The sequence below is a fragment of the Bos javanicus genome, chromosome 11, assembly GCF_032452875.1.
Source record: "Bos javanicus breed banteng chromosome 11, ARS-OSU_banteng_1.0, whole genome shotgun sequence".
Lineage (NCBI taxonomy): Eukaryota > Metazoa > Chordata > Mammalia > Artiodactyla > Bovidae > Bos > Bos javanicus.
The window spans coordinates 7,252,089-7,264,119 of NC_083878.1; positions in this window are offsets into that span (position 1 = coordinate 7,252,089).

Below are 12,031 nucleotides of genomic sequence, written 5' to 3' on the forward strand. Positions count from 1 at the left end.
ACTGGAGTAGGTTGCTATTTCCCTCTCCAGGGGATTTTCTAGAGGGATCGAACCTGCATTGGCAGGCAGATTCTTTACCACTGAGCTACCAGGGAGGCCCTTATTGTGCAGGTAGCATGAAGGTATTTGCAGATAGGGTGGTGTGAGGAAGCAATTGATACGGGTCTTGACCATCAGCATTTGTTGATAGGTGGAGTTGTGGGAATCCCTGAGATTTGCTAGAGAAAGCAGTAAGCACAGATCTTTAGACCAGGGGTTCCCAACCTCTGGGAGCTAATGCCTGCTGCTCTGAGGTGGAGCTGATGTCATAATGAAAGAAATAAGTGCACAGTAAGTGTAACATGTTCGAGTCATCGTGAAACCATCTCCCCCTCCCTGGGCCCTGGAAACATTGTCTTCCACAAAACTGCTGCCAAAAAGGTTGGGGACGCTGCTTTAGACAATGCCTGCATTCAGCTGCAGGGGTTGGTGAGAGGAATCGACGAAGCACCCGAGAAGAGACATCAGGGTGACGGGAGGGAGACCCAAAGGGGAATGAGTGTCACGGAGCCCGCGGGTGGAGTTTCGAAGAGGAAGTGGTCAGGGTGTGAAGTGGTCCCAGTGGAGAAGCGAATGCAAATCAGAAGTTTCTGGTTACTTTTAAACCAGCAGTTCAAGCAGCACGGCAGAATTGGACCCTAAGGGTCTGAGGAGTAGGTGGGCAGTGGGGGTGATGAGGGCTGGGGCAGAGGTTTCTCTAAGAACATGGGCAAGGAGAGATGGGGCAGTACTTTCATAGGAAAATGATTAACAGAAGGGAAGGCTTCAGTTATGGTGGGGAGCCCAGAGTCTTCTAGACACTGGGTGGAGGAAGCCATAGACATAGATATAAGGATGAGACCAAGCAGAACTTTTGAGAGGTAAGACTGTATGCAGGCTGGGGGCTGAGAGATTAACCCCAAAAGAGGCACTGTTCTTGGGAGGAGGGAGAATATGAGTGAAGAGACTGGGGGATTTTTTTTTAACTTTTTACTTTATGTTGGAGTTTAGCTGATTAACAATGTTGTGACAGTTTCAGGTGGACAGCCAAGGGACTCAGACATACATACACCTGTATCCATTTTCCCCCAAACTCCCCTCCCATCCAGGCTGCCACATAAGTTTGAGCAGAGCTCCCTGTGCTGTACAGTAAGCCTGGGATATTTTGAGTTGGGAAAGAGATAGGACATCTCTTAGTGCCCCTTTTCTCAGGGGCCAGGAAATGGGACCAGTGGGTCATAGCCAGAGATTCCATGATGGATTTGTGAGTCAAAGGAAAGGTCTGAAAGATGCTATGGATCATAAGGGAAAGGAGTTTTGGGTGAACAGAAGGATCGATTAGGAGTGTGGTGAGCCTCCCACTGCAGTGGGAGGAATTTGTTACTTTTGTGAGGAGAGAAACTCTGTTCATCCTGCTGATAAAGTGAAACTTCATGCTTATCTTAAACAGTATTTTTCTAAGACATCACACAGTGCCTGGCCAGAGCAGGCACTCGGCAAATATCTGTTTAATGGATACATTCTGTGATGGTGCTCATCAGTGAAATCAGGTGAGCGCTGCCAGCATTATTTAGCACCTGGCAGAGAAAACAAGATTAGGGAACCCAACCCTGCTCTGTGTGTGTGTCATGACTGACTTAGTCATGACTGACTCTTTGCAACCATCTAGACTGTAGACCTCCAGGCACCTCTGCTCACGGGATTCTCCAGGCAAGAATACTGGAGTGGGTTGCCATTCCCCTCTCCAGGGGATCTTCCCAACCCAGGGATCCAACCTGCATCTCCTACACTGCAGGCAGATTCTTTATGATCTGAGCCACAGGGAAGATCCCTTATAGGTCTTAGAATAAGCAAAAGAAAAAGAGAAGGAAATTTTTTTCTCTATTTGCTTGACTGAAGAGCGAAACTTAGACATACATGATGGTACCAGAAGGTGACAGTTTCAAACCTAGTGTACTGAGAAATAGTGGAGAATCATCCCAAATCTGAGACCAAAGTCTTGTCATTGTGGTATGAAGACTGGTGACTTTCCTTGGGGTGGGGGTGGGGGTGGGGGCTCATTTCAGGGGCCAAGCTACTTTCTCTGTGAGCTTTTTCCTCTCCCAGAGCAAGGCTCTGAAAGGATGATTCATGGGGCTGGTGAATCTGTGACATCTCTGTGGGGGCACTGGCCCTGGGAACTTGTGTGAGAATAAGTCAGGTCTGGCTGGTGAAACCATGCTTTGGGGACCAGCAGCCCGGCTGCCTTGACGGAAACTCAGAGTTTTGAAGGTCATCCGTGGATGATCCTTGGGCAGCTTTAGAAACCACATCCATCTCTGAATGAGACATAACTGCAAAATCAAGGAACCGCTTTGCTCCATGCCCACAGATCAAGCTGGGCAAGGACTGTGGCCACTTTGCGACCTGGGCCTTCCACACTGGGTAGTACATGGCCACATCTGTATTAGTCAGCTCGAGCTCCATAACAAAATACTGCAGATCAGGGAGTTCAGAAAACAGGAGCTGATTTTCTCACAGTTCTGGGGACTGCAAGTCCAAGGTCAAGGTGCTGGCAGGGTCAGTTTCTCTGAAGGCCTCTCTCCGTGGTGTGCAGACAGCCACCTTCTCCCTGCGTCCCCTGGGTCCTCCACAGCCTTTCCTCTGTGTGGATTTGTCCCTGGCATATCTCTTCCGGCAGGGACCCCAATCATATCGGGTTAGGATCTGGCCATGTGAAGGCTTTAACTCTCAAGACAGTCACATTCCAAAGTATATTGGGGAAGGAGGTGAGGACACCAACCTATGAATTTTGGTGGAGTGTGGGGGACACAATTCAGCCAGAATACCACCCACAGTGAGATCCAGAGTGCGGGCTTACGTTTAGTCCACGTGTGTGCTCAGTCACTCAGTCGTATCTGACCCTTTACAACCCTACAGACTGGAGCCCACCAGGTTCCTCTGTCCATGGGATTTCCCAGGCAAGAATACTGGGTTGCCATGTCCTTCTCCAGGAGATTCCTGACCCAGGGATAGAACCTATGTCTCCCGAATTGGCAGGCAGATTCTTTACCGCTGAGCAACCTGGGAAGCCCAAATATCCTTGTTACATATATCTTTATTAACATGTGTGATTTTTTTTTAAAAAGGCACATTCTTGAAAGATTAACTTTTGAAAAGAATGTTTATCATAAGATGCCCTGTAGAAAAGTGTTTATTGACTTACAATTCCTAGAGTAGTAAATATACAACATCATCATGAAAAAGAAATCTTGTTACTCAGTTGGCTAAAGAGATATCTCCTTTGAACTTACATGTCTTTGTTTACTTATGAGACAGCCTTGCTTAAGTTTGTTGATTTCTGTATTTCCTCTTTTGCTGATGGCCTGTTTGTAATTTCTGCTCATTTTTGTATTGTGATATTGTTAATCTTTTGGTAGTGGTGGTGGTTTGTTTAGTCTCTAAGTCATTTCTAATTCTTTTGTGACCCCGTGGACTGCAGCCTGCCAGGCTCCTCTGTCCATGGAATTTCCTAGGAAAGAATACTGGAGTGGGTTGCCATTTCCTCCATATTAATCTTATACTTATCAAATTATAATAATTCTTCCAAGTGAATCATATGTTGCTTATTTTATTTGTAAATTTTGTTTGGGTTATTCTTTTTATGTGTGCAAATTTAATTTTTTTATTTTCTTTAAGGGGATAGAATCAAATATAGTAGTCTTTTATTTATAGTGTCTGCCTTTGTTTTTATGCCTATAAATACTTGGTCTATTCCTAAAGGAACCCAAACCCAGTACTCACTGACAACCTCGAGGGATGGGATGGGGAGGGAGGTGGGAAGGAGCTTTAAGAGGGAGATGACACATGTATACCTATGGCTGATTCATATTGATAAATGGTGGAAGCCATCACAATATTGTAAAGTAACTATCCTTCAATCAAAAATAAAATAAAAGACTGTAAGAAAAAGAAAAAAAAATGGGGAAAGAAAGAAAGAAAGAAAGAAAAGAGTGTGGGCTTAAGTAGCCAAGTGGCACAGTGGAAAGTCCTGGCCCCCTAACCTCAAGGTTGTGGGCTGCAAAGCACCTTTTCCTATGGTTCTGTCCCGCCTTGAGGACATTATGCTCAGTGAAACAAGCGCTGATACAAAGGGACAAAACAGTATATGAGGCCCCCAGAGAAGTCATATTCATAGAGACAGAAAGTAAAAGGGTGCGTGCCAGGGAGGGGCTGGGGAGCTTTTCTTTAATGGTGCAGAGTTTCAGTTTTTAACAATTATTTGTTTCTGTTTTATGCCATGCTTGGTCTTCATTGCTGTGTGAGGCTTTTTCTCTAGTTGCAGCCAGCAGGGACTACTCTCTAGCTGTGCTTCTCATTGTGGTGTCTTCCTTGTTCAGAGGACAGGCTGTAGAGTATGCAGGCTCCGGTAGTTGCAGCACACAGGTGATGTCTTTCAGTCGTTGCGGCTCCCAGGCTGTAGAGCATAGGCTCAGTAGCTGTGGTGCACGGGCTTAGTTGCCCTGCTGCGTGTGGGATCTTCCTGGACCAGGGATCAAACCTGTGTCCCCTGCAGTGGCAGGCAGATTCTCAACCACTGGACCACCAGGGAAGTCCCCAGAGTTCCAGTTTTGCCAGATGAAAACAGTTCTGGAGACGGATGCTGGGCTGACGCTACCACACGTGAAAGCACTTAAGCCGCAGAACCTTCACTAAAAGATGAATAACGTGGTCAATTTTATGTTGTGTGTATTTGACCACAGGAATAAGAAAGAGTGGGCTGAGGCAGGAGACCTGAGTCTCAGCCCCTGCTCCCCTAGCCCCACCCCACGCCATTATTTTATCTCATTAGGATGCAGGTTTGGGACCTGCAAAACGGGAGCGACGTTTCTTATTATGTGATCCAAGGGGACAGTGAGGCTAAAGTTCTTGGCAAAGCCTTTGACCTGCAACGAGAGCTCAGCCCAGGAGATGTAAGAACAGTAACAGCGATGGAAGGACAGAAAGTGTCACTTTCTGGTGGCCAGTGGTGTTTCCCTTTGGAGGGACTTGTTTGTGGATAGGGTTGTAGGAGCTGACTGGAGCCTCTAGACCTGGAAAACTCCCTGCCAAATTGCCAAAGGAGTCCTGTTTCCAACACTCTTGAAAGAATCCGCTGCTTTGTCACATATGCAGCAATCAAGCAAATGTGCCAAGAACCTGCCAGAGCCTCAAGGATCAGCCAGCTGTCGCCTTCTCTCTGAGCTCTGGCCTCCACCTCTGCCCAGCTGGGCCCTCGCGCAGACCACACAGGCTGCCTGGACAGTCCTGAGGCTACAGCCGTACATGAAACCTTGGCCTTGTGCCAAGATACACGTGACCCTTCCCAGGCACCTTGCCGCCCCCAGACAGGGCCCAGCGAGGCTCCCCGACCCCGGCTGCCCCCCGCCAGGCCATGAGGGTCCACTTCCTGAGCCCTGAGCTGCTGGCTGTCACTCTCACCCCACCCACACTTTCCTTACAGCTAGTCCAGGCCCTAGCTGCTGCTGCTGCTGCTAAGTCACGACTCTTTGCAACCCCGTGGACTGCAGCCCACCAGGCTCCTCCATCCATGGGATTTTCCAGGCAAGAGTACTGGAGTGGGGTGCCATTGCCTTCTCCGCCACTCAGTACTAGAGGAGCAATGTCTATATGTGGGTGTTGAGCAGAATTTAGCCCCCGTGGTGAGCTTCCTCATCCTTTGCATCTCCAGGCTCTCCTGTAGGGGTCTGGTGGACCTGATCTGCACCAAAGCTTCAGGATTATTGCCCCCAAGGGAGCCCTTCCTGGGGAAGGGAAGGAGGCTGAATTGCAAAGCTCGGCTGTTCTGAGAGCCAAAGTGCCCTGGAGCATCTTCTGGGTCCAGGTGCCACGGTGAGAAGTCCAGGTGAGCCCTGGCCCCTTTCAGACCAGCTCAGCCTAGCAGAGGCTGCGTTCCCTGCCCCCCACCACAAGTGCTCCTGCCCACCGAACGTCCTGTCTCCATCCAGGGCTGCGCTGTGCCCAGCTCACTAGTTGCACACTGGGTGATTCAGGGGAATCTCCAGTTTTCACCTTCTGCGCCCTGCTCACCCTGCCATCTCTCACCTATCAATTTCTTTATGCTTTCTGATATTGCTGGTTTGACCACTTAACTCACATTTTTGCTTAGCATCCTTTTGGGCTGGGTATCTTGACTAGGACGGACAGTGTGACTGCTCTGGGGACATTGTAAGAGGTCCTTTGTGGTAGTGGTTGTTCAGTCGCTCAGTCATGTCCGACTCTTTGCGACCCCGTGACTGCAACATACCAGGCTTCCCTGTCCTTAACCATCTCCCAGAGTTTGTTCAAACTCATGTCCATTGATTCAGTGATGCCATCCAACCACCTCATCCTCTGTCGCCCGCTTCTTCTTCTGCCCTCAGTCTTTCCCAGCATCAGGGTCTTTTCCAGTGAGTTGGCTCTTCACATCAGGTGGCCACAGTATTGGAGCTTCAGCTTCTGCATCAGTCCTTCCAATGAATATTCAGGGTTGATTTCCTTTAGGATTGACTGGTTTGATCTCCTTGCAGTCCAAGGGACTCTCAAGAGTCTTCTCCAGCACCACAGTTCAAGAGCATCAGTTCTTTGGGACTGATTCCCAAAAGCACATACCTGTGGCCCTGACAGCCCCTGTACCATGTGGAACATTCATCTCTCTCTCCATTTCCTTTCCAGTCTCTGCTCCATTTCTTTCTTCTTCTTTATAGCAAAATTCCATGGAATAGTTCTATATACTTACTGTCTTCATTTCCCTTTCTCTCACTCTTTGTCTCTTCTTCTTTTTAAAGAATGTATCTCTATTTTTTAATTTAATTAAAAAAATTTATTTGTGATAACACCTCATGGCATGCAGAGTCCTAGGTCTCCTACCAGAGGTGGAACCTGGGCCCCCTGCATTGGAAGCATGGGGTCTTAACCCCTGGATCACCAGGGAAGTCCCTCCCACTCTTCTTGAAATAGTCTAAATATTAATAGGTTTTCGTACTTACTATTTTACAAACACTAGCTTCTCAATATGGCTATGGTGTCTATATTACTAAGTCAGTGGTTTCTTCTCCCCCGGTCCTCATCCTATTGGAACTGCCAGCAGCAATGGCACAATGAATCACTCCTTGCTCTTTGAAACATTTCTCAGTTGGTTTTTAGACTCCAGACACCCCTGGTTTTCTTCCCATCTAACTTTCTTCCTCTGTCTCCATTGATACCTCTTCTTCTAACCTGTCTCTCGGTATGGGAGGGACCCAGGGCTCCTCTGGTCCTTTTCTCTATCTGGGGATCTGAGCTAGTTTCATGATTTCTCTCTCCCTCTCTCTTTCTCTCTGGAGATAAGAACAGTTAACGTGAGATCTACCCTCTTACAGTACTGTGAACTGTAGATACAATGTTTCACAGCAGGTCTCTGGAACTTATCCATCGTAAGTAACTGAAGCTTCAGACCCATCAACCAACCCGTCATTTCCCCGTCTCCCCAGCTGCCGGCAACCACCATTCTACCTTCTGTTTCTATGAGTTTGACTGTGTTAAAAGTGGAATCTTTGCAGGGTTTGTTCTCCTCTGATTGGTTTATTTCACTTACCATAATGTCCTCCAGGTTCATCCGTGTTGTCACATATGCCAGGATCTCCCTGTATTTTTGAAACTGAATCGTATTCCATCATCAGATGTATAAGCCGCATTTTCTTCCTCAGTTGATTGTTGGTGGGTATTTGGCTTGTTTCCATTTCTTGGCTGTGATCAATAATGCTGCGGTGAACATGGGAGTGAACAGGATCTTTTAAAGATCCTGATTCTAATGCTTTTGAATATACACCCCAAAGCATGGTTGATGGATTATATGGTAGACAAGTGGGACGGCATCAAGTTAAAACCTTCTGCAGAGCAAAAGAGGCAATCAACAGAATGGAAAGGCAATCTATGGAACAGGAGAAACAAGTTGAAAACCATATATCTGATAAGGAGTCAATATCCAAAATATACATGGAACTCCAATGGTTAACTTTCCATTATTAGTAGATGATCTTCACCCTTAAATTCTCTTTTTCTTCTTGGTTATATTGAGTCTTCATTGCAGCACTTTGTTGCAACATGTGAGCTTCTCTAGTTGCCCGTCAACATGTCTGATCTCAGTTCTCCAGCCAGGCATCAAACCTGTATCCCCTGCAGTAGAAGGCAGATTTTTAACCCCTGGACCACCAAGTATTTCCCACATTCTTCAGAGAACATTCTTTGTAGCTCCTGGACTTAACTGAGACCTGATGTTCCTCTGAGGACACCAACTCTCCGGTGAGGTTTGCTTTGTCTCCCTTTTTTGTGTCTCTGAGAGGAGGAGCCAGTGGTCTTTGCATTCATTGACATTTCCAAACATACACACATCAAACTTACTCAGTGTTCTCACTTCTCCTAGCATTTCCTTTCAACTCACTCTTCTGCCCATGCCACCCTCAACAATTCTGATGTCTAAAAGACATCATTAGTGCCTGCCCTGGTTTCTTGATGGGAACTTCTCCTTCCTTCACCATCTTCTACATTTTTTACTTCCCTGTGTGGGTACCAAGCCCCCAAGAAGTCATGCTTCCCAGGGCTCCTTCTTTGTCCCTGTGGTTCTTGCTCTGGTTTTTCATCCCAAATTATCTCAATCATTTTCATGGCTTGACTACTAATTGGAAACTGACAAATCCCCAATTAATAGATGGAACCCATAATTTTACCAAAATATTTCTAATAGTTTAATGTCAAGACAGCCCTTCAAAATTAGCTTACCCAAAGTTGAACCCAGGACTTACCAGTTGTCTCAGTGGTAAAAAAAAATCCACCTGCCAATGCAGAAGGTGTGGGTTTGATTTCTGGGTCAGGAAGATCCCCTGAGAAGGAAATAGCAACCCACTCCAGTAATTTTGCCTGGGAAATCCCGTGGACAGAGGAGCTTGGTGGGCTATAGTCCATGAGGTCAGAGTGAGACATGATTTAATGACTAAACAACAGCCATGGAGATTGACCCACTGTTGCTTTCCTGTGAACTGTTCCTCTTCCCATGTTTGGTATGTCTGTGAATGCTTGTCAAACACCCACCTTACTTGTGAGGTGTCCCCCAAAGTCCTTCCCCCTTTTCCCTCCCAAATGCAAAGTGCCTGATAAATCTAATCAATTCTACTCTTAAACACAGGCATACACTTTGTTCTTCCTTCCTACTCAATTCTAACATCTGTTTTCTAAACTCAAGCCCTTTCCATCTCTTGGTAGGGTTCTTGCAGGAGGCTTCCAACTGGTATCTTCTCATCTTCTGGTTGGTTACCTCTCGTCTTCTAGGCTTTTAGCATAAGAATTTAGAAACTAAACTGACTCTTGTTTTTAACGATAATGTGCCAGGAGCCAGCACGGAAGTTCCCACCCATGACAAAGGTTATGCGGAGAGGCCTGATATGCAAAGGCAAGTCGGGACTCGAGGGGCCCCCCCGGATCTGCCTGAGCATCTACCCAAAACCAGAATCTGTCTGTTTTACTATTTTACGACTTTCACCAACTCCTCTGACATTAACGGGGGGCTATGCCCGACCACCTTTCTCTGGAGGAAATCAACTTAGAGCTCTAGCTAATTAGCCTCCTGGGCATAATAGGAGTGTTTCAATCCAAACCCCTCAGATGGATCTTTAACTTGCCTGACAGGTTTACCGGGACTCCTACAGCTACGCATACGATTGTTTACAGTCTCCCAAACGCGAGAGGCACGGGAAGCTTAAGATATTCAAATAGTATAGAGCCTCTAGGGGAGTTAGAAATTGTTAGAACTAGTAGAAGATTTCATTGTTGAGCCAATGCTTGCTGCTAAGTTTCCACATCCCCTGTATTGTATCCTTGGAAGTGTATTAATTAATATAGTTGGTACATAGGAAAAATAAGTAGTGGCCTTGGTGCTAACAACTTTAGACTCTTAAGGTAATAAATTCTTTCCTTGTTGTAAACCCACTGCACCTCTGCCCTATAGGAATGCAACTTTATTAACACCTTCCGAGGATGGCGCCAAACTTTAAAATAATTACTCTTAGAGAAAATAAGTCTTATAGTTCACAAACCTTTATCAGAGTCATAAAATGTTAACAGGCCTTTTGGCCAGAAGATGATGTAAATCACCTAAACCATTTGTTTGCAGAAAAGAAAGCCTGGTCTCCATAAGGATCAAAGACTGCTGACTTTGCATGATTTCACACCCCCTATCATCCTCTATGCACAACTTAAGGTATATAAGCTCCCTTTGAAAATAAAGCTACGGGCCTTGCTCAAAGCTTGGTCTTCCCATGTCATTCTTTCTTGTTTCTTTTTCTCTCTTTTTCTCTTCTGATCTTCCTTCAGGCCAAAATAATTGGAGCGTGGAGGTCCTCTGAGACCACTTACTTGCCTGGGCTTCTAAGACCCACTCGAGAAGGTACCCAAGGTGGGGCACCTTCAGCAATTTGAGAGAGCGCCTGCGGCCTTCGTGGTCAGAGCAAACCTGGTGTCACGGGTTTTATTGATTTTCCGTGTAAACCAGTTATAATGAGCCTCTAATGTCTTTGCTTTGCTATTCTAATCGCCCACGCCGTCATCCTGAGGGAATCCCTGTATCCAACCGGGGCAGGACCTCGGCAATAATGAATGTTGGGTTTCATAGAGCACTAGGGTGTAATGATGAGGGCCCTTCCCTATTTCTCCTTTGTCTATATCTCTTCTCTCTATACAACTCCCTCCCATCAACCTTAATGACTTGGATCACTATTTTATCCCTCAGATATTCTTCCAAGTTTTTCCACAAATGATGCCATGGATATGAATTTTCTGAAAGATGGTTTAAATGAAATTAAAAGAAAAGAGCTTAAATTTCATTTTTTAGTTCTCTTAGCTTTGTGTTCTCCCTTTAAAGAAGGCTGTGCCACACCCGAACATGCTCAGAACCGATGTGGGGATCCTGACGTGCATGAATGCTCAGATTTCTGTCTTCTTACTTTCCAACACCCTGTTTTCCTAAGGTCCATGGTCTATGAATTATGTGCATTTCTAATCACTTATTTTCAACACATGTGTGCATGATTAGTGGCTAAGTTGTGTCCAGCTCTTTGTGACCCCATGGACTGTGGCCTGCCAGCCTCCTCCAGGTTCCTTCTCCAATTTTCAACATGAAGTTGAGGTGTTTTGTCCTTTTGTCAAAAAATATGATAATTCATCTAGTTTTAAAAGAATAAACTAAAAATTGTTTAACATTTTGTAAGTAATTATCTGTAACTTCACCTTTGCTTTGTCCTTTATTCTAAATATATAAACTATTTTATAGTCTCTCACAGTATTGGATCAATGCATTCTTTATCTTTAAGTGTTCTTGTTCAAGAAAAGTCAGAGAATGCTGACCTTGAGAACTCTGAGGTCTTCTGTCATTTCCAGAAATGTGTTGACTATTTGCTTTCAAAAGCATTTCTTTAATAGTCTGTTCAGGTGGTCGCGTGATATTTTTACTTCTCTAAACATATACATTTATTTTTAGACACCTTATTTGTCTCTTTGAATGATGTCAGTACATCTCTTTTGGCACAGAAAGTTCTAGAAAGCAGGAAGTTTATGTATTGTTTAATCTCATATTATGTCTGGATCAATGATCTGTTCAGGGCTGCTGGGCATCATTTACAAACACAAGACAAAGAAGATGCTGCAAAAGCATTTGTTTTTCTGCTAACGTCACTGATTAGACCACACGCCACATCCTTACCCTTAGCCAAAGCCTCCCACCTAAAACACGGAAGTGGCTGAGCAACATAAAGTTGTGGAAAACAGAATCATGGTAACAGCAGATGAAGGGGTCCGCTTGATTGAACATTGGATTTTGGTTTTCCCGCGTACCGACTATGTGACTGGTACTCCTCTCTGCCTTGGTTTCCTGTGCCACAAGGGTGCTAACAATACCTTAATCTCAGACTTATTTTGGGTACGCAAATGGGAATATATAGGTACTTACGTAACATATGTAAAGCAT